We start from the raw sequence: 19,624 nt of genomic DNA, 5'->3' as shown, positions 1-19,624 counted from the left end.
CTTATACTTGTCTTCTTGAGTGCATATGTGAGGCTTTCTCTAGAAGTAGAGCTCTGGATTATAGGTATAAACATCTTCAACTTTCTCAGGAATTGTTGTAAGCAATTGCTCTAAGCAAATTGCTCTCCAAAGGGCTTATAGTAATTTACACTCCCAACAGCAGTTATGAGCATTTCCATTTTTCTACATCTTCCTATGACTTGGTGTTGGGCCTTTTATATTTTGCCAGCCGATGCAAGTAAAATTATATCTTATTGCTGTTTGATTTTGACCATCCCTCCCATTAGGAAATGTTTTGCTGAAGCCTTTAGTTGCTGACTGGTTGGGCAGACACTTCTGTTTACTTATCACATCTGTTTTCCTCTTTCTCAGTAAGAGATTCCTTAAATTTCAGTTGGGCTTATGGCTATTTAAAATAAAGATTACCTTTCCCTGCCTCTCTTACAGCCACGCGTAGCCACATGATTAGGGTTTTGCCAGTGGCACATGAGCAGAAGTGGTACATGCACTTTCAGAAAGGTGTCAAGCATGCTCTCCTTCCCTTTTCTCTTTTCTCCTGGCCGGAATACAGATCTGATGGCTGCCTCTGAAGCAGCCTTCTTGGACCATGAAGTGAACATGGGAACAGAGGCCATCCACAGCAGAGGAACAAGTTAAAGGAAGCATGGGTCCCTGCCCCATGGAGTATAGCGTCATCCCTGGACTGCCCACGCAGACTTATACATGATGGGAAGATGTCTCTTTTTGTTTGTTTAGGACACTGTTTCTCTGAATTTTCTCTCACTTGCCAGCAATTCTAATCCTAAAAATACACTGATGAATTCATTCTTCTGTATAAGACTAAGTGAATCATCTCAGAAGGGTACGGGGAGGACAACTGGAAAAGGGAGGAAGAGGTGCCTGAGGAGGAGGGTGAGAGGAATGGCTTTGAAGATGCTGCTACAAAGAGCCTCTAGGAGGCAGCCCAGCCAGTTCCCCAGCCCCAGACTGTATGTTAAGTTTGGGGACAATTCCTGCCCAAAAAAGAGGTGTAGGCTAGAAGGAGCCATGTTGGAGAGGTTTTTCAGAGAACTGTTTGAAGGCCACACCAGCGTATGTCTCCTCTAATGCACTGTAGGATTGGCTCTCACTGGGTCCCAGTGCAGGGGCATGGCCCTGCGTGCCATCGGGGGACTCCAGAGGAAGCCCCTCACCCACCACTGCTGCGGAGCTGTCCTTGGGTCTGTTGTGAGACATGAAGACCTAGAAGCAGTGGAAAGTTTTGGTTTCTTCTAAGGAACGAATATGTTCATCCTTTTTTTTTTTTTTTTTTTTTTTTGAGACGGACTCTCGCTGTGTCCCCCAGGCTGGAGAGCAATGGCATGATCTCGGCTCACTGCAATCTCCGCCTCCTGGCTTCAAGTGACTCTCCTGCCTCAGCCTCTCAAGTAGCTGGGATTACAGGCACCTGCCACCACGCCCGGCTAACTTCTGTATTTTTAGTAGAGATGGGTTTCACCATGTTCGCCAGGCTGGTCCCGAACTCCTGACCTCAGGAGATCCACCCACCTCGGCCTCCAAAAGTGCTGGGATTACAGGCGTGAGCCACCGTGCCTGGCCATATGTTCATTCTTAGATATTGAGAAATATGTAACCAAGTGTGTCTGCACTTTCGTGCTTTGGCAGCTCCAAATCATCTGGGGATTTGGTGTGCAGCAAGTGGATTGGACTTTATGTCCTGCTTCTCTGCTCTCAACCTCAAACCTGCCTTGCCCATGTGCCGACTGTCCCTTTCTAACTTATAATTTCCCTTGCCTTCTAAGTTGCCTCTAATATTTAGTAGCAGGAAAGAGAGAGAATAATACACCTTTTGTAGATATCATTGGAATTTACACATCCAAATCAGAGTATCTACTTCCCCAAAGCGATCCCCGCAAGGGACCACCTTTATCACCTCATGGTGCCCATCATCCTAGGGAGGCCTAGGAACCCTTTGTCTATGGGAATAACTTTTTTGTTTTGGAGGCGGAGAGTGGAGTATAGTTCATTTATTTGATAAATATGTCTAGAGATGGAGCATTACCCAGTTCCAGGAAGTATGATTCAGTGTCTTCCATGAAAATGGTATCCTGGCTGGGTGCGGTGGCTCATGCGTATAATCCCAGCACTTTGGGAAGCCAAAGTGGATGGATCACTTGAGGCCAGGAGTTTGAGACCAGCCTGGCTAACATGGTGAAACCCCATCTCTACTAAAAATACAATAATTAGCCTGGTGTGGTGGCACATGTCCATAATCCCAGCTACTTGGGAGGCTGAGGCACAAGAATCCCTTGAACCTGGGAGACAGAGGTTGCAGTTAGCCGAGATTGTGCTACTGCACTCGAGAGAAAGAGAGAAAGAGACAGAGAGAGAAAGAAAGAAGAAAGGAAGGAAGGGAAGGAAAGAGAGAACGAGGGAAGGAAGGAAGGAAGAAAGGAAGGAAAAGAGAGAAAGGAAAAAGGAAGAGAAAGAAAAGAAAAGGAAGGAAAGGAAGGAAAGAAAGAAAGAAGGAAGGGAGGGAGACAGAGAAAGAAAGAAAAAGAAAGAAGAGAAGGGAGGGAGGGAGAGAGAGAAAGAAAAAGAAAGAAAAGAGAAAGAAAAAAGAAGGGAGGGAGGGATAGAGAGAGAAAGAAAGAAAAAGAAAGAGAAAGAAAAAAGGAAGAAGGAGGGAAGGAAGAAAGACAAAGAGAAAAAGAGAGGGAAGGAAGGGAGGGAGGGTGGGTCCTGTGGAATCGTGCTCTAGAGATTCACAGTCCATAGCGTCGGGTGTGAATGGTGCTTGTGGAGTTGTGCAATGCAGCAGTGCTATGCTGCAGAGACCCTACTGGGAGCCAGGCCCAGGGCTGAGTGCCGGAGATACCAAAGTGAAAACATAAGGTTTTCATTTTCTGTGAGTTCAGTCTTTGGGGAAAAACTGAACTAAACAATCATTATAAAACAAAGAAGTGCGTGCAATACTAACCTGTTCATCAGCAGCAGTAAGGAAATGATGGATTCCGGACGCAGGGATAAAGTTCCCAAAGGTTTCAATGATGAGGAAGGTTGAGGGTGGGTGGGAAGCCATTAAAACCTGTCCTTGGATCAAGAAACAGGATTTGGGTAGTGTATTCGATTCCTGTGGCTGCTGTAATAAATTTCTACAAATTTGGTGGCTTAAAATAGCACCCACTTAGGCTGGGTGAGGTGGTTCATACCTGTAATCCCAGCACTTTGGGATGCCAAGGTGGGTGGATTTCTTGAGCTCAGGAGTTTGAGACCAGCCTGGGCAATATAGTGAGCCCTCATCTCTGCAAAAACAAAAAACAAAAAAATTAGCTGGGTGTGGTGGCACGTGCCTGTAGTCCCAGCTACTTGGGAGGCTAAGGTGAAAGGATTGCTTGAGCCTGGGAGGTTAAGGCCGCAGTGAGCCAAGATCATGCCACTGAACTCCAGCCTGGGCAACAAAGCAAGACCCTATCTCTAAATAAATAAATAAATAAATAAATAAATAAATAAATAAACAAACAAACACTCATTCTTTTATGGTTCTGGAAGTCAGAAGTCCAAAATCAGTTTCACTGGGCTGAAATCAAGGTGTGGGCAGGTTGGTGCTCCCTCCCAAGGCTCTAGGGAGAATCCATCTCTTGCCCCTTTCAGCCTCTGGTGGCTGCTGGTATTCATTGGCTTGTGGTCCCATCACTCCAGTCATCAAAGCTGGCGGCTTCAAAGCTCTCTCTGCTCCATCTTCACATTGCCTTCCTCTCTGTGTATAGTGAAATCTCCCTCTGGCTGTCTCTTGTAAGAATACAGGACTGCATGCAGGGCCCACTGGAATAATTCCCAATAATCGCCCCCATCTCAAAATTCTTAATCACATCTGCACATCTGCAAAGACCCACCACCACCACCTTGTATTGGTTGTTGTTCTATAAGTTAACATTCACAGGCTCCAGGGGCTGGGATATAGATATCTTTTAAGGGTAATTATTCAGCCTACTGCAGGCAGATAGAGCAGGGAAAGGACATTCCAAACAGGAAACCCAGCAAAGAGCAGGCAAAGAAGCAAGACAGAGCTTCAGGATGTTCAGGAACTGGAAGGAGTCTGAGGTGGGCTGGACTGGCCGGGGCACAGGACCTCTGGCAAGGGCTGGATCAGAGGGAGAGAGCCTGAGCAGCATGTGCCAGTAACGGGCCGTGCCTAGGCTGGAGGAGCCAGTGGTTTGCATTTTGAAAAGATCCTCTGGCCACTGTGTGAAGGGCAGGCTGCAGGGAGGGAGACTGTGGGCTGGGACACCCTATGCGGGAGCCGTGAAGGTACAATGTGGGGAGCCAGGATTGAATAATATGGAGGAGGCAGGATGCGATGAGGCTTGGAGAGGGATGAAGGAGAGGAACAGTGCAATGTGGAAAATCCTTGGTGAGGGTACATTTCCACCTGGTTTACGTAAACAGCTAGCGTCAGAGGGGCCGAATCAGTGTGTAAAGTGGCTGCCTAGGCTGGGGCAGCACTAGGTGCTGAAGTCCTGTGGTAGACCACCCCGGGGCTCGTGACTCACTTCTAGGCTGCCTCAAGGACGAGCCTTTGTTGCCTTTGTTGGAAGCTTGGACAGGAAGCTCTCCAGCAGGGAGGAGTGCCAACATCAGCCACACCCTCCCAGGTGCAGCTGGGCCCAGTCACCCTGAGCCATTTCCTGGAGTGAGGCCACTCGCCACTGGCTCACACTAGCCCCTGCCCTGCAGGGCATCATCAAGGATCTGGAGTCTGAGCAGCACCAGGCTCTCTGTGACTCAGCGCCTGTGGGGAAGGGGAGCCCGTGCTGGTGCTCTTCGGGCTGGAGCAGGGAAGTAGCTCCCCCTGTCCCACCTCACCTGCTTTGCTAGGGACAGACTTTTTTTTTTTTTTTTTTTTTTTTGAGACAGAGTCTTGCTCTGTCGCCCAGACTGGAGTGCAGTGGCACAATCTCGGCTCACTGCAACCTCCACTGCGCGGGTTCAAGCGATTCTCCTGCCTCAGCCTCCTGGGTAGCTGGTATTACAGGTGCCTGCCACCACACACGGATAATTTTTGTATTTTTAGTAGAGATGGGGTTTCACCATGTTGGCCAGGCTGCTCTTGGACTCCTGAGCTCAGGCCATCCACCCGCCTTGGCTGCCCAGGGACAGACTCTACAAAGCCTGCTAATTGTTGTATGCAATATGCTGTTTGTGAGGGGAGGGGCGGGGGGGGGGGCTGGGAGGAGTTGTTGTTTTGATTTTTTTTGAGACAAGGTCTCACTCTGTCACCCATGCTGGGGTAATGCAGTGACGTACATAATCACAGCTCACTGCAACCTCTGCCTCCTGGGCTCAGGTGATCTTCCCCACCCAGCCTCCACAGGCACATACCACCATGCCTGGCTAATTTTTGTATTTTTTGTAGAGATAGGGTTTTGCCATGTTGCCCAGCCAGTTCTTCTACACATTCTTTGAGCTACTTTAGCTGTGTGACTTCAGGCAAGCAGTAACCTCTTTGCTCTTTAATTTGTTCCTCTGTGAATTGGAGAAATACTAGTACCTACCTCAAAGAGTCAAAAGCATTGAATGAGCTAAGCCCTCCATAGGGCCTGGCACACACGTGTAAGTGCCCCCTGCATGCTAGTGATGCCGTGGGTACCCACAGTGGGATTCACTGGGAGAGGCAGATAGACTCATTTTAGGCAAGTTCCTAAGCCTTCTGACATAATACATATAAAACACTTAGCACTTTACCTGGCACAAGGTAGGACCCTAGAAATCATAGAGAAGTTGGAGATTCTAAAGCCCGCAGGGGAGAATCTGGGCTGGGCTCTGAAGAGATTCCTGAGCTCACCGCAGCCAGGATGTATAAGTCATAGTGTTATGTCAGCGCTCATACCTGTGTGTAGCACATGTGCACGCACCTTCACGCACACAGGTGTGCCTCACCTCCAGCCCCAGGATGCATATGCAAATTCACGTAACAGATGAGTAACTGAGTTCACTCAACAGAAGATGAGAAAGTGACTTTGCATTCCCTAGGAATGGGACAGAGGTTGCAAAGGGACAGCCCCTAGGGCTGCATTTGGCCTGTAGAAGTGTTTTGCCTTTAAACTATTTTATTTTGTTTTCTTTTTGTTTTCCCCTTATGCTATTTTTTTTTTTTTTTTTTTGAGATTGAGTCTCACTCTGTCACCCAGGCTGGAGTGCAGTGGCACAATCTCGGCTCACTGCAACCTCTGCCTCCTGGGTTCAAGTGATTCTCCCGCCTCAGCCTTCCGAGTAGCTGGGACTACAGGTACCCGCCATCACACCCAGCTAATTTTTGTATTTTTGTAGAGATGGGGTTTTACCATGTTGGCCAGGCTGGTCTTGAACTCTAACCTCAGGTGATCTGCCTGCCTTGGCCTCCTAAAGTGCTGGCACCCAGCCTACACTATTTTAAAAAGGAGATTTCCATCGGAGAATTGCATGTAAGAATCAAGATTTCTGACTTTTCGGCCAGGTGTGGTGGCTCACGCCTGTAACCCCAGCACTTTGGGAGGTCGAGGCAGGTGGATCGCCTAAGGTCAAAAGTTTGACACCAGCTTAGACAACATGGTGAAACCCCGTCCCTACTAAAAATACAAAAATTAGCCGGGTGTGGTGGCAGGAGCTTGTAATCCCAGCTACCTGAGAGGCTGAGGCAGGAGAACCACCTGAACCTGGGAGGCAGAGGTTGCAGTGAGCCGAGATCGCACCACTGCACCCCAGCCTGGGCGACAAGAGCGAAACTCTGTCTTAAAAAAAAAAAAAAAAAATTCTGACTTTTCTAGCTGAATTGGAAGAGCTAATATGCTGGACCCACATCCAGTCAAAGCAAAGACCAGCGGAAGCCACAGTCACAGAGTGTGTCTTTCTAGCTGGTCCACTACCTGCTGGGCCCTGCAGGGATCTGAGTTCCAGAGCCCTAGCACGGCGGTTGAATGTGTTCACTCTAACATCAAACCGTCTGGATTTGAACTCTGGCCCTGCCACCCTGGACAAGTCATACAACCTCTCTAAGCCTCCCTCCCTCTCTCTCTCTCCTTCTTTCTTTTTCTTTTGTCAGAGTTTTGCTGTTGCTGCCCAGGCTGGAGTGCAGCGGTGCGATCTCGGCTCACTGCAACCTCCACCTCCTGGGTTCAAGTGATTCTCCTGCCTCAGCCTCCCGAGTAGCTGGAATTACAGGCATCCGCCACCACGGCTGGCTAATTTTTGTGTTTTAGTAGAGATGGGGTTTCCCCATGTTGGCCAAGCTGGTCTTGACCTCCTGACCTCAGGCGATTCGCTCGCCTCGGCCTCCCAAAGTGCTGGGATTACAGGTGTGAGCCACTGCGCCCAGTCTGAAATATTTTAATAATTCGAATTTATGTTACAGTCAAAATGAGTGGAAAAAAGGGGGCATGTAATGTTAAAAAGAAAATGTAATTTTTTCCTTTCTTAAAAAAACTAAGGTATATTTTATACACAGTAAAATTTGCCCTTATTGTTATACAGTCTTTTTTCAAATGCATGCAATTGTATAACCACCACTACAGTTAGGATCTAGAACAGTTTACTCATCCCCAAAACTTCCCTGCACCCTTTGTAGTCAACCCCTTCCCCACCCCTGGCTCCTGGCAGCCACTCATCCGTTTTCTGTAAGTGTTGCCTTTTCCAGATGTCCTATGAGTCGTATAGTAGGAAGCCTTTTGAGTCTGGCTTCTTTCATTTAGGAGACTGCATCTGAGCTCCATCCAAGCTGTGTGCATCAGGAGTGTGTTCCTTTTCATTGCTGAGTAGTGTTCCGTGGTGTGGAAATGATGACTTTCCCATCAGCATAAACCCATGCTCTAGGAGCGCCCATCTCCTGAAAATAAAAATCAAAACAAAAACACAATGGAGGCCAGGTGCGGTGGCTCATGCCTGTAATCCCAGCACTTTGAGAGGCTGAGGTGGGTGGATCACTTGAGGTCACGAGTTCAAGACCAGCCTGACCAGCATGGTGAAACCTTGTCTCTACTAAAAATACAAAAATAGCCAGGCATCTTGGCGGGCACCTGAAATCCCAGCTACTTGGGAGGCTGAGGCATGAGAATCACTTGAACCCAGGAGGCAGAGGTTGCAGTGAGCTGAGATTGCACCACTGCACTCCAGCCTGGGTGACACAGAGAGACCTGTCACAAAAAAAAAAAAAAAAAAAAAAAATAATTAGCTGGGTGTGGTGGCACACGCCTGTCATCCCAGCTACTCAGAAGGCTGAGGCAGGAGAAAGCTTGAACCTAGGAAGCGGAGGTTGCAGTGAGCTGAGATCATGCTACTGCACTCCAGCCTAGGCAATGGAGCGAGACTCCATCTCAAAAAAAGAAAAAAAAAAGGAAAAAAAAAGAAATGTCAGTATCTACAGATAAGACTCAATCTTGTTAGTGGCTGCTTGGTATTCTCTGGTTTGGCTATATCTTGATTTATTTAACCATTCCCCTTCTGATGGGTGCCATTTTTAAAGGCTTTGCTGTCACAAACAATACTGTTGAATATCCTCACGTGGACATCGTCCCACAGCGGACAAACCTTTCTTAGGACAGAAGTGGCCTGGCTGCCTTGGAGGAGATTCTGAGACCACTGCTACGTTGCTCTCCCCAAATACTGTGTCTCCATGGTCCTTTGGATGCTCTTAAATTGCAGCGAGTGCCCACTCCCAGCCAGGGCCTGGGGGTGCATGCTGTCCAAGGCAGGGCCCTGCCCTGGGGCAACTGCAATCTTTGAGTCCTATGACGAGATGGTTCAAGAGCCAGGGGCCCCAGTCCTGGGTTGCAGGGAGGAGTTCAGGGAAGGCTTCCTGGAGGAGTTGACGTCCAGGCAGAAACCTGCCTGCTGAGTAGCAGTTTGTCAGGCAGGGGAGCAAGTGGGCAGGGCTACTCAAGCTAGAAGAGGACTTGGCCAGCTGAGGCCCTGAAAGGGCCAGGGCCATCTACGAACCGCTGAGTAATGGTGTTCCCTAAATGCTCAGGGCAGCGGCTGAAGGGAGTGGCAGTGGGTGGGGATGACAGGAAGCTGGGGCAACCGGTGAAGGCCTTAACTGCCAAGCTAAGGAGTGGGAATGTTGCCCGGGGCAAGCGAGAGCCTGATTACACACCTGAGGAAGTGAGCCATAGGCTGGAGGGGAGAAAGGACCAGTGCCCTGGGATGGAGGCTGGGTGGGAATTCACACCTGGCAAGAGCCCACCAGGAGCCAGGCCCTGTGTAAGGAGAAGCCCCCTCTTCCTTTCTTCCTTTCTTCTTTCCCTCTTTCCTCTCTCCCTCCCTTCCTTCCCACTCTCCTTCCTTCCCACCCTCCTTCCTTCCTTCCCTTCCTTCCTACCCTTCTTCCCTCCCTCCCTCCCTTCCTCCCTTCCTTCCTTACTTCTTCCTTCCTTCCCTCCTTCCTTCCTAAATTAATAGACCTTTTTTTAAAGAGCAATTTTAGGTTTACAGAAAAATTGAGTCATAAGTACAGGGAGTTCTCATTGACCTCTCCGCACCCTGCCCCACACGGTTTCTCCTATGGTTAACCTGTTGCATTGGTTTGACACATCTGTTACAACTGACAAACCAGTACTGACATGCTGTCATTCACTAAGGTCCCTCGTTCACATCAGACTACACTCTTGATGGTGTACACTCTGTGGGTTTTGACAAATGCATAATGACATGTCTCCACCATTACAGTAGCCTACAGAGTCTTTTCACAGCCCAAAACATTCCTTGTGTCCTCCTACTCATTCCTCCCTCCTCCCAACCCCTTGCGACCACTGATCTTTTTACTGTCTTTATAGTTTTGCCTTTTCCAGAGTGTCGAATAGCTGCAAGCAAACACACAGTATGCAGCCTTTTCAGATTGGCTTCTTTCATCTAGCAATGTGGAGTTAGAGTTCCTCCAGGTCTTTTCATGGCTTATCAAGCCATGATAGCACATTCCTTTTTCTTGCTGAACAATATTGTGTTGTATCGATGTACCAGTTCATCTATTTCTGAAGGATATCTTGGTTTGTTCTGAATGTTTAGCAATGATGAATAAAGCTGACATAAACATTCATATGCAGTTTTTTTTATGGACAAAGTTTTCAACTCATTTGGGGAAATACAGTATTTGTCTTTTTGTGGCTGGTTTATTTCATTTAGTGCAGTGTCCTCAACTTTCCTCCATGCTGTGGCATGTACCCTTTCTTTTCAAGGCTGATAAAAATTTCATTGTATATAAACACACACCACTAGCTATTGACTGTTTTAATATGAGCCTGCTTTCAATTCCTTTGGATGTATTTCAAGAAGTGGGATTGCTGAATCACATGGTAATTCTATTTTTAATTTTTCAAAGACACACCATATTGTTTCTTCCACAGAGGCTTCACCAACACTTGTTATCTCCTTGTTCTTTTTCTTTTCTTTTAGTAGCTGTCTCAATGGGTGTGAAATGATATCTCATTGCGGCTTTGACTTGCATTTCCGTGATGATGACTGATGACGTTGAGCATCTTTTCACATTCTTCTTGGCCATTTATATATCATCTTTGGAGAAATGTCTATTTAAGTCCTTTGTCCATTTTAAAATCACGTTATTTTTTGTTGTTGTTGAGTTGTAGGTGTCTATGTATTCTGAATATTAACCCTTTATTATTTACATATTTGCAAATATTTTCTCCCAGTCTGTAGATTGCCTTTCCACTTTGTTGATTGTTTCCTTTGGTGCACAGACATTTTAAAGTTTGATGTAGTCTCATTTATTTAGTTTTGCTTTTGCATGTGTTTTTGCTGTCATAGCCAAAAATCACTGCCAAATCCAACATCACGAAGCTTTCCCCCTACATTTTCTTATAGGGTTTCACAGTTTTCCATCTTACGTTTAGATCTTCATCCATTTTTAGTTAGTTTTGCATATGATGTAAGGTAAGGGACCAACTTTTGCATCACTTGTTGCAACGACTGTTGTTTCCTCATTGGACGGTCTTGGCACCCTTGTGGAAGATCACTTGACCATATATGCGAGGGTTTCTCCATGGTCTGTCTATTCTCTTCCTTCGGTCTGTATGTCTGTCTTTATGCCAGTGCCACACTGTTTGGATTACTGTAGCTTTCTAATAAGTTTTGAAATCAGGAAACGTGATACCTCTGGTTTTGTTTGTTTGTTTGTTTCCTACTTCCTTAATTTCTTTAATGGTATTGATATAGTCAAGTTTCCCACTCTTCTTGAATCAATTTTGGAACTATATATTTCCCTAGAAAATTATTTATTTTGGGCTGGGTGCAGAGGCTTACACCTGTAAATCCAAGCACTTCGAAAGGCTGAGGCGGGAGGATCGCTTGAGCTCAGAGGTTTGAGACCACCCTGGGCAATGTGGCGAAAACTCATCTCTATAAAAAAATACTAAAAATTAGCTGGGTGTGGTGGGGCACACCTGTGGTCCTAGCTACTTGGGAGGCTGAGGTGGGAGGATAACTTGAGCCTGGGAGGCTGAGTTTGCAGTGAACTGTGATGGTGATCATACCACTGCACTCCCGCTTGGGTGACAGACAGAGTGAGACTCTGTCTCAAAAAAAAAAAGGAAAGAAAATTATTTATTTCATTTGATTTTTAGTTTGTAAGTAGACTTTTAATATAAATTCTCTTATAATTAAAAATCACAATTTTATATCTTCTTACTGTTAGTGCCTTTCATCTTTTTTGCTAAATTCAAATTTTCCAAAAGCATGTCTAATTCATTATTTTTAACTGGTCAAGTTTTTGTGAGTGTGTGTGTGAGTTTGTTATTAATTCCGTCCTTCTGCTTTCTTTGTAATTTTTTTTGTTCTTATTTTACTAGCTTCTTGAGTTCATTTATCTTCAGATTTTCTTGACTAAACATTTTCTTTAAATAACGTTTGGCCTGAATCCCCAGGTTTTTATATATGTCTGTCATTGCTATTAATTTGGAAATTAACCCATAATAGTTTGTTCCAGATTAGATTAGCTCTTTAAACGAGGAGTTACTAAGAAGAGTATTTAAAAAAATTTCTAGACTAGGCATGGTGGCTCATGCCTGTAATCCCAATACTCTGGGAGGCCTAGGTGGGAGGATTGTTTGAGGCCAGGAATTCAAGGCCAGCCTGGAAACCTAGCGAGACCTTGTCTCAAAAAAATTTTTTTCTAAGATATATTTCTAGTAACAAATATATTTATATTTTGAAGGTATATGCTTTATTAATATAAATATATTTCTGTTTCTAAGATTGTTTTGCCCTCTGTTTCTAATTAAATTGCATTCTATTCAGTGAATGTGTCCTGTATGATTTCAGCTTCTTGGGTTTATTAGGCTCTTCATTATGGCCTAATAAATACAAAGAAAAATATTTGGAATTTGCGTACTCAACAGTTAACAACGATTAACTCTTGGGAGGGGAATGAAATTGAAAGGCAGAGACAATGAGAAGAAGCGTTTTGTTTGTTTTTATTTTGTTTGATTTTGATTGTTGGGAAGTTTTTTTACTATAAGAATTCGCTGAAGTATAATGGTTTTCTTTTTCTTTTTTTTTTTTTGCACATAGCTGACCAGCCTGCCGGGTCTTTTATGCAGTTCGACATACAAGGTGACAGCAAGGTAAGACAAACGAAGTGCCAGTTTTGGTGCCTCCATCTCCCTCCCCTGGATCCTGATCCAGTGACTGCCAAAACCAGAAGGAACTGGGGTAGGGTGCTTGATCATGGGGAAGGCTGCTGTGGTTCGCCCGGTAGATGGGAAAAGGAAAAGGTTGCACTTCTTCACAATTTGAATGACATCCTTGTCCTCCAACGTATGGTCTTTACCCACTTTCTGAGGATTGTGTTTCACAGAGAGACCCCAGACCAGAGCATATTTAAATTCTTTGATAAGATTTTTGTGAATCTTCATGCAGAAATCTCCACTGTGGCCCTGGAGTAAGGAAGCACCACCGGGGATGTGTAACCTGGTAATTGCCTTTGGGTTTGGTGTAAATTCTCACTAGTTTCAGATAGTCCCAGATCTTTTCCAATAGGTCATCAAAATTCCAGCGGTGATGGGCAGAGATGGGTACACTGTGAGGCACCTTATAGTGCTATCCAATTCCTCAATGGAGATTTGGTCAATCTTATTTAACATAAGATAACATTTGGTCAATCTTATTTAACATAACATTTGGTCAATCTTATTTAACATAGATACAGGGGATATAAACTCTGTTTCCTTCCACCACATCAATGAGGTCATCAGCTGTAGCATCACTACGTAGAGTCACATCGGCATTATGAATCTTGTATTCGGCCAGAATGCTCTTCACAGTTTCAGCATCCAGCTCACTCTGTGGGCAAGTGGCTGTGAGAGGAATGCCTCCCTCATCCTTCTTCTTAAAGCCAGTGTTGGGGGGTGGTGGTTGCTGTTCAAGTGAATGCCAAAGACTTCCAGCTCATTTTCAATTATCTTCTTATGTCCCAAAGGTTTCAGGACATCCAGAACAATCAGGATCAAGTTACAGGTTCAGGCCACCGCAATGATTGACGACCTCTACCTTTCCCATCCTTGGCACCTTCAATAATACCTGGGAGATCTAGGAGCTGGATTTTGGCACCTTTGTATCTGATGACACCAGGCACAGTGCTCAGAGTAGTGAATTCATAGGCTGCCACCTCAGAATATACCCCTGCCAGGTTACTAAGCAGTGTCGACTTCCCCACAAATGGAAAACCAACAAATCCAATTCAAGCATCACCTGTCTTGGCCACATCAAAACCTTCTTCTGGACCTCCACCACCACCACCCTTTGGAGTAATGAGTTCTCGACGAAGCTTAGCAAGACGAGCCTTAAGCAGCCCTAGGTGGTGTGCTGTGGCCTTGTTGAGTCCAAGCCATCTCCACTTCTGTCTCTGCGATCTTAGCTAAGGTGCTGCTCATCGTGGCGAGTACCCTGTGGCCTCCACACTGACTGTCTCCCTTCACACACCCGCGGGCAAACTGGCTCAAGTATAATGGTTTTCAAAAGTAACTCAATGAACTTGGGAGTGTAGGCCTCGGTACAGTGGCCCACAGACCCCTGACAGCACCATTGTATGACAGCTCTTCACCAAGAGACACCGCCTTTAAAAACGCGTTTAGGGCCGGGCGTGGTGGCTCATGCCTGTAATCCCAGCACTTTGGGAGGCTGAGGCGGGCAGATCACGAGGCCAGGAGTTTGGGACCAGCCTGACCAACATGGTGAAACCCCGTCTCTACTAAAAATACAAAAATTAGCCAGGCGTGGTGGCATGCGGGTGTAATCCCAGCTACTCGGGAGGCTGAAGCAGGAGAATTGCTTGAACCCTGGAGGCGGAGGTTGCAGTGAGCCGAGATTGCGCCACTGTACTCCAGCCTGGGCAACAGAGCGAGACTCCATCTCAAAAACAACAACAAACAAAAAACAAAACAGAAAAATGCGCTTACTTCCTACTGGCTTTACAGTGGTGAGCATTACCTAAGCACCTAACTTCAGGCTTTGGGGTAAAGAGAGAGAAACACACAGTCTGGCCTTCCAACAACTCACAGTGTGGGTGGAGAAACGTAAGAAAACAAGCCATTGCAATAATTTGCCATCACCGCCATCATGACCTTGTGCCTGGAGGAGCTGTCCCTGGAATCTGTCTAGGGAAGCTCCAGGGCTGGCTCCAGGAGACGAGGAGGAACTGGCTGGCCAGAGACAAGGGGCAGTAGGGTTGTCAGATTTAGCAAATAAAAACAGAATGCCCAGTTAAATTTGAATTTCAGATGAACATTTTTTTTAGTGTAAAATGTATAATTATGTCCTATGCAATGTTTGGGATATATTTATACTAAAAAATTTAGTCGCCCAACCTGTGGCTTTAGGGCCGACTTGTTCAGGAAGGGAAGAGGAAGAGCACAAGAAGGTTTGGTGCAAGAAGATGGGTTCGGTTCCGGACATGTTTGGGGAAACGGGGCCAGTGGCCATGTGACTGGAGATGTGGGATTCCAGGCTGCAGGATGTCAGGGCTCGGGCTTTAGGGGCGAGGCCTGGGGTCCGCGGTGGTAGGATGTTATGGGAAGTGCCCTGTGATGAGGCTGCAGGCGGTCGTACATGGCAGTTGAGTGGGATGGGTAGAGTTCTTTCCTTGTTCGAGAAGGCAGGGTGTGTCTGAGCAATCCCGTTTAGAAAGATCAACTCCAAGTAATTTAGACGAAGAAACTTCTGGAGCTGGACGGATCCCTCAGGGTGCGCCGCGCCTGGACTAGGAAGGGCCCCCGGACCCGCGGCGCAGGGGAGGGCCGGGCCGCTAGGGGGCGCTCTCGGCGGGCGGGGCGGGGGTCCCCCCTTGGTGTCTCCCAGGCAGCTTCGCAACAGCCCTGCTGGATTAGGCCCCGATGAGCAAACTGAAGCCCGGGTGGGGAAAGGGTTGGGGGGGGGGGGGGCTTGAGGGTGTCACCCAGGCGGGTCAGTTGCTTTTTTAAAAAAAATTATTTTTATTTTTTTTATAGGGAAGGCAGGGGCATCTCGCCATGTTTCCCAGGCTGGCCTGGAACTCCTGGACTCAAGCTAGCCTCCACCTCGGCCTTCCAAAGTGCTGGGATCACCACCGCGCACAGCCAGTTTTGCAGCTTTCTAAGGCCGCCCCCAGGCCCTTGCCACCCTGCTGCGTGAGCCAGGCTTGGGCCTGTGGGGAGGGCTCTAGGTCACCTGGTGGCTGCCGTTGTGTCTACAGCTGCCTCTTCCTGTGACAAAGCTGCCTCCTTGTCTTCCAGGTCCCTTCTCTAGTTTTCTACCCTACTCTAGAAGAGGGTGGGTAATGGAATATAGATGAAGCTGTCACCCTTCCAAACTCTGGGGGGTGACCCCCTCCCTCCTCTGCTCACAGGTGCCTTCCAAGCCCAGACTCCAGTGCTCAAACCAGAACTGACTTTTGAAGGAGCAGGGCAGAAGAGGCCTCCCAGACACCCCTCCTCTTCTCCAGGGCGAGCCCATACACGTGCTTTTGTCCTCATCCCTGCCATAGGAAGGGGCACACCAGGTGTGACCCGGCTTTCCAAGGCTTCTGGCCGTAAAAGGCCAGGGGTGGGAATAAAGCAAGAGAGAGATGAGACTCCGCCCGTGTCAGGGGGAGCCCCCCAGCTCTGTAACTGGCACTGCTACCTCCCCTGCCTCCAGTCCCTCTCTATTGCTGCTCTGCCAGCCTGTGCTGGGTCCTCCACACCACTGCACTTGTCACTCCCCTGCTCAAGAATCTGTGATGACCCCTATTGTTAACTGAAGCATTGCTTGTATCAAGAATCTCATTCTGTTTCTCCCTCCACTGGGGTGTGCGCCTCTTGAGGGCTGTATCCTCAGCATCAAGAATACTTGACACAGGCCGGGCACGGTGGCTCATGCCTGTAATCTCAGCACTTTGGGAGGCCAAGGTGGGCGGATCACTTGAGGTCAGGAGTTCAAGACCAGCCTGGCCAACATGGTGAAACCCCGTCTCTACTAAAAATACAAAAATTAGGCTTAGGTGGGCATGGTGGGCCACGCCTATAATCCCAGCTACTTGGGAGGCTGAGGCAGCAGAATCGCTTGAACCTGGGAGGTGGAGGTTGCAGTGAGCCGAGATTGTGCTACTGCACTCTGCACTCTAGCCTGGGTAACAGAGCAAGACTCTATCTCAAAACAAACAAACAAAAAATGAAACCTGACGCAAAGTAGTTGCTCAATAAATAAGACTATGAAAATGCACTGGCTGCTGCATCCACCTTGCTCTCAATCCCCCAAAGCCATCCCCTCATCCTCTTCATTTTACCTTTCCCTTCCAAGCCCAAGGCACTGATTAGTTTTGAAATCTTGATTCCTGTCTAGATTTAAAGGCTTTGAGTTAGGAATTACATTTTTCTCCCCCCCGCCTAGGACCTCATGCCTTCTCAAAAAATAGGTAAGACCAGCCAGACACAGTGTCTCATGCCTATGATCTCAGCACTCTGGGATGCTGAGGCAGGAGGATCACTTGAGTCCAGGAGTTTGAGACCAATTCAGGCAACATGACAAGACTCTGTCTTTACCAAGAAATTTAAAAATGAGCTGGGCACGGTGGTGCATGCCTATTGTCCCAGCTACTCAGGAGGCTGAGGTGGGAAGATCGCTTGAGCCTGGGAGGTTGAGGCTGCAGCGAGCTGTGATCACGCCAGCACACTCCAGCCTGGACGACAGAGTGAGACCCTGTCTCAAAAAACAAAACAATACGAAATATAAGACTGAATGTTCTCCATATGGTCCTATTTGGTCATGGAATGATTTGTGGTGGATTTTCCTCCACTCTTCAGCATTCCTTCCATAACCTGTTTCTGGCCATGAGCTACATGCTGTTTACACAAAAAAGATATGATCCTGAACTGGGTGGAAGGCTTCTGCTCAACTGCATGGGCACCAAAATGTGTGCTGAGGGAAATCACACATGATCTTCTCAAGCAGCTTTTGACTTCCCTCAGGATCCTAGATGGCCATGTTCATAAAGAATTATTGGCCAACATCCCATATCTTCTGACTATGAAGGTGAAAACGTGTGCTTTGCATAGAGTTGGATGAGACCCTTGTTTCTGACTTCTAAATACCTACTGCTTTGAGGAAGCTTCCGTCATCCTAACTTCGTTGTCCAGGCAGAGGTTGAGAGGGAAAGGTTTAGAAGGCTAGCAGGCAAATCTTTCCCAGTTCAATGGCTTCCTTGCTATAAGCCAAGTTGGCAGAGCTTTATTAAGGAGTGTCACTGTGGCTTCCTTCAAACTTGATGCATCAGTTGGATGGACCCTTATGGAGGGCTCTTCCTCACTTGGCTACAACTATGGCTCAACTCTCAAACGAAGCAGACATTTAGAAATAATTGGCCATAAGTATTTATTTATTTATTTATTTATTTATTTATTTATTTTGAGATGGAGTCTCACTCTGTTGCCCAGGCTGGAGTGCAGTGGTGTGATCTTGGCTCACTGCAACCTCCGCCTCCCGGGTTCAAGTGATTCTCCTGCCTCAGCTTCCTGAGTAGTTGGGATTACAGGCGGCTGCCACCTTGCCCAGCTGATTTTTGTATTTCTTTTCTGAGATGGAGTTTCACTCTTGTTGCCCAGGTTGCAGTGCAATGGCTCGATCTCAGCCCACCACAACCTCCATCTCCCGGGTTTAAGTGAGTCTCCTGCCTCAGCCTCCTGAGTAGCTGGGACAGGCATGCACCACCATGGCTGGCTATTTTTTTGTGTGTTTTTAGTAGAGACAGGATTTCTCCATGTTGGTCAGGTTGGTCTCAAACTCCCGACCTCAGGTGATCCGCCTGCCTTGGCCTCCCAAAGTGCTGGGATTACAGGTGTGAGCCACCACACTCAGCCTAAGTTTTGTATTTTTAATAAAGACGGGGTTTCATCATGTTGGCCAAGCTGATCTCGAACTCCTGACCCCAGGTGATCTGCCCATCTCAGCCTCCCAAAGTGCTGGGATTACAGGTGTGAGCCACTGTGCCCGGCCTGGAGGTAGCTCTTTAAATCAAACACTCAGCAAAGAATTGACTGATTTGCAGGCCTGTTCTTTTACTGAAGCATAACCATAGCATCAAGAGGCTTCCAAACTGGTGAAAATCATGCAAGGGATGGGGTAAGAAATGGCAGAGATCAGGTGATGGTCCCGAGCTACTCTGACCTCCACAAAACCTCAGCAGCTTCTAGGTCTCTAATATGCTTTTGTGTGTGTTTGTGGGAGATATACCGAGATTTCCCATCACAATGTCTTTGATTTCCTTGCTCTTCTCTCCATCCTGGCAGCTTGTATACATCAGGGCAAATCTACACATGACTTAATGATTTATCTGCAACTTGAATCAAGAGTTTTGCTCATTTGCAGAAACATAAATGATCTCCAAACCATGTTTTGAAGCTGCATGTAACCAAATTTTAGAAATGAAAACTTACTTTAACCAAGTAATGTGCACGAGTTGCTTTAGTAGCTAATGTGTACCGAGTACTTGCCATGGCGCTTCAGGTCTATTCTCTTTAATCCTTACAATCTCAGCAGGTCACCATTTCCTTGACTTACACAAGGAAACTAAGGCTTAAAAGATGAAACCACTTACCTACTAGATATGAAGCTAGTGTTTGGCACCTGGGCAGTCTAATTCTAGAGCCCAAACTCTGAATCATTACTTTCTGATGCCCAAGAAAGTTTGAATCAATCTTTCTGTTGATCTTTCTGTTGTTGGGTTTTCCAGTAAAAACTGGAAAACCTGCTAGACAAATTCTAAAAGAGCTCTGACATTTGAATCAATTTTAATCCAGCCAATTGCTTTCCCTTAAACTACCAAATACAAGACTATTTCACCTGGTTTTAATTCTTGGTAAATATATTTTTTAAAAGTTCTATGGCACTTCCACCTCCGCTGAGGTGGTGCCAGAGCCACAGTCATGAGTTACTTCAAGTTTATCGGTAAAAGGAGCGTTTTCCCAACTCACTGGGTCGTTCTGATCGGTCCAGGGTGTTGCTCACCAAGGCCACAGGGCCCAGAACTTGAGCTCTCCGGCTTTGTAAGGGTTCAAAGGGCCACTCAGTGGAAGAGGGTGCGGGAAGGTTTCTGGGTGCTGGTAATGTTCTGGTTCTTGATCTAAATCCTGGA

General features: G+C 46.9%; 1 non-coding gene and 1 pseudogene across 1 annotated transcript; both read right to left on the bottom strand.

Moving 5' to 3' along the window:
- Positions 1 to 1,035: 1,035 nt before the first annotated feature.
- Positions 1,036 to 13,913, bottom strand: LOC101131531 (developmentally-regulated GTP-binding protein 1-like; annotated as a pseudogene).
- Positions 13,914 to 19,209: 5,296 nt separating this feature from the next.
- Positions 19,210 to 19,271, bottom strand: LOC115933613 (U7 small nuclear RNA). The gene has a single exon (XR_004069481.2). It is a non-coding gene; the product is annotated as a U7 small nuclear RNA (small nuclear RNA).
- Between the last annotated feature and the right edge of the window lie 353 nt (positions 19,272 to 19,624).

This window comes from Gorilla gorilla, chromosome 12 (assembly GCF_029281585.2).
Source record: "Gorilla gorilla gorilla isolate KB3781 chromosome 12, NHGRI_mGorGor1-v2.1_pri, whole genome shotgun sequence".
Taxonomy (NCBI): Eukaryota; Metazoa; Chordata; class Mammalia; order Primates; family Hominidae; genus Gorilla; species Gorilla gorilla.
Note: the sequence above shows the minus strand (reverse complement) of the source record. Positions and strands in the feature narration are given on the sequence as shown.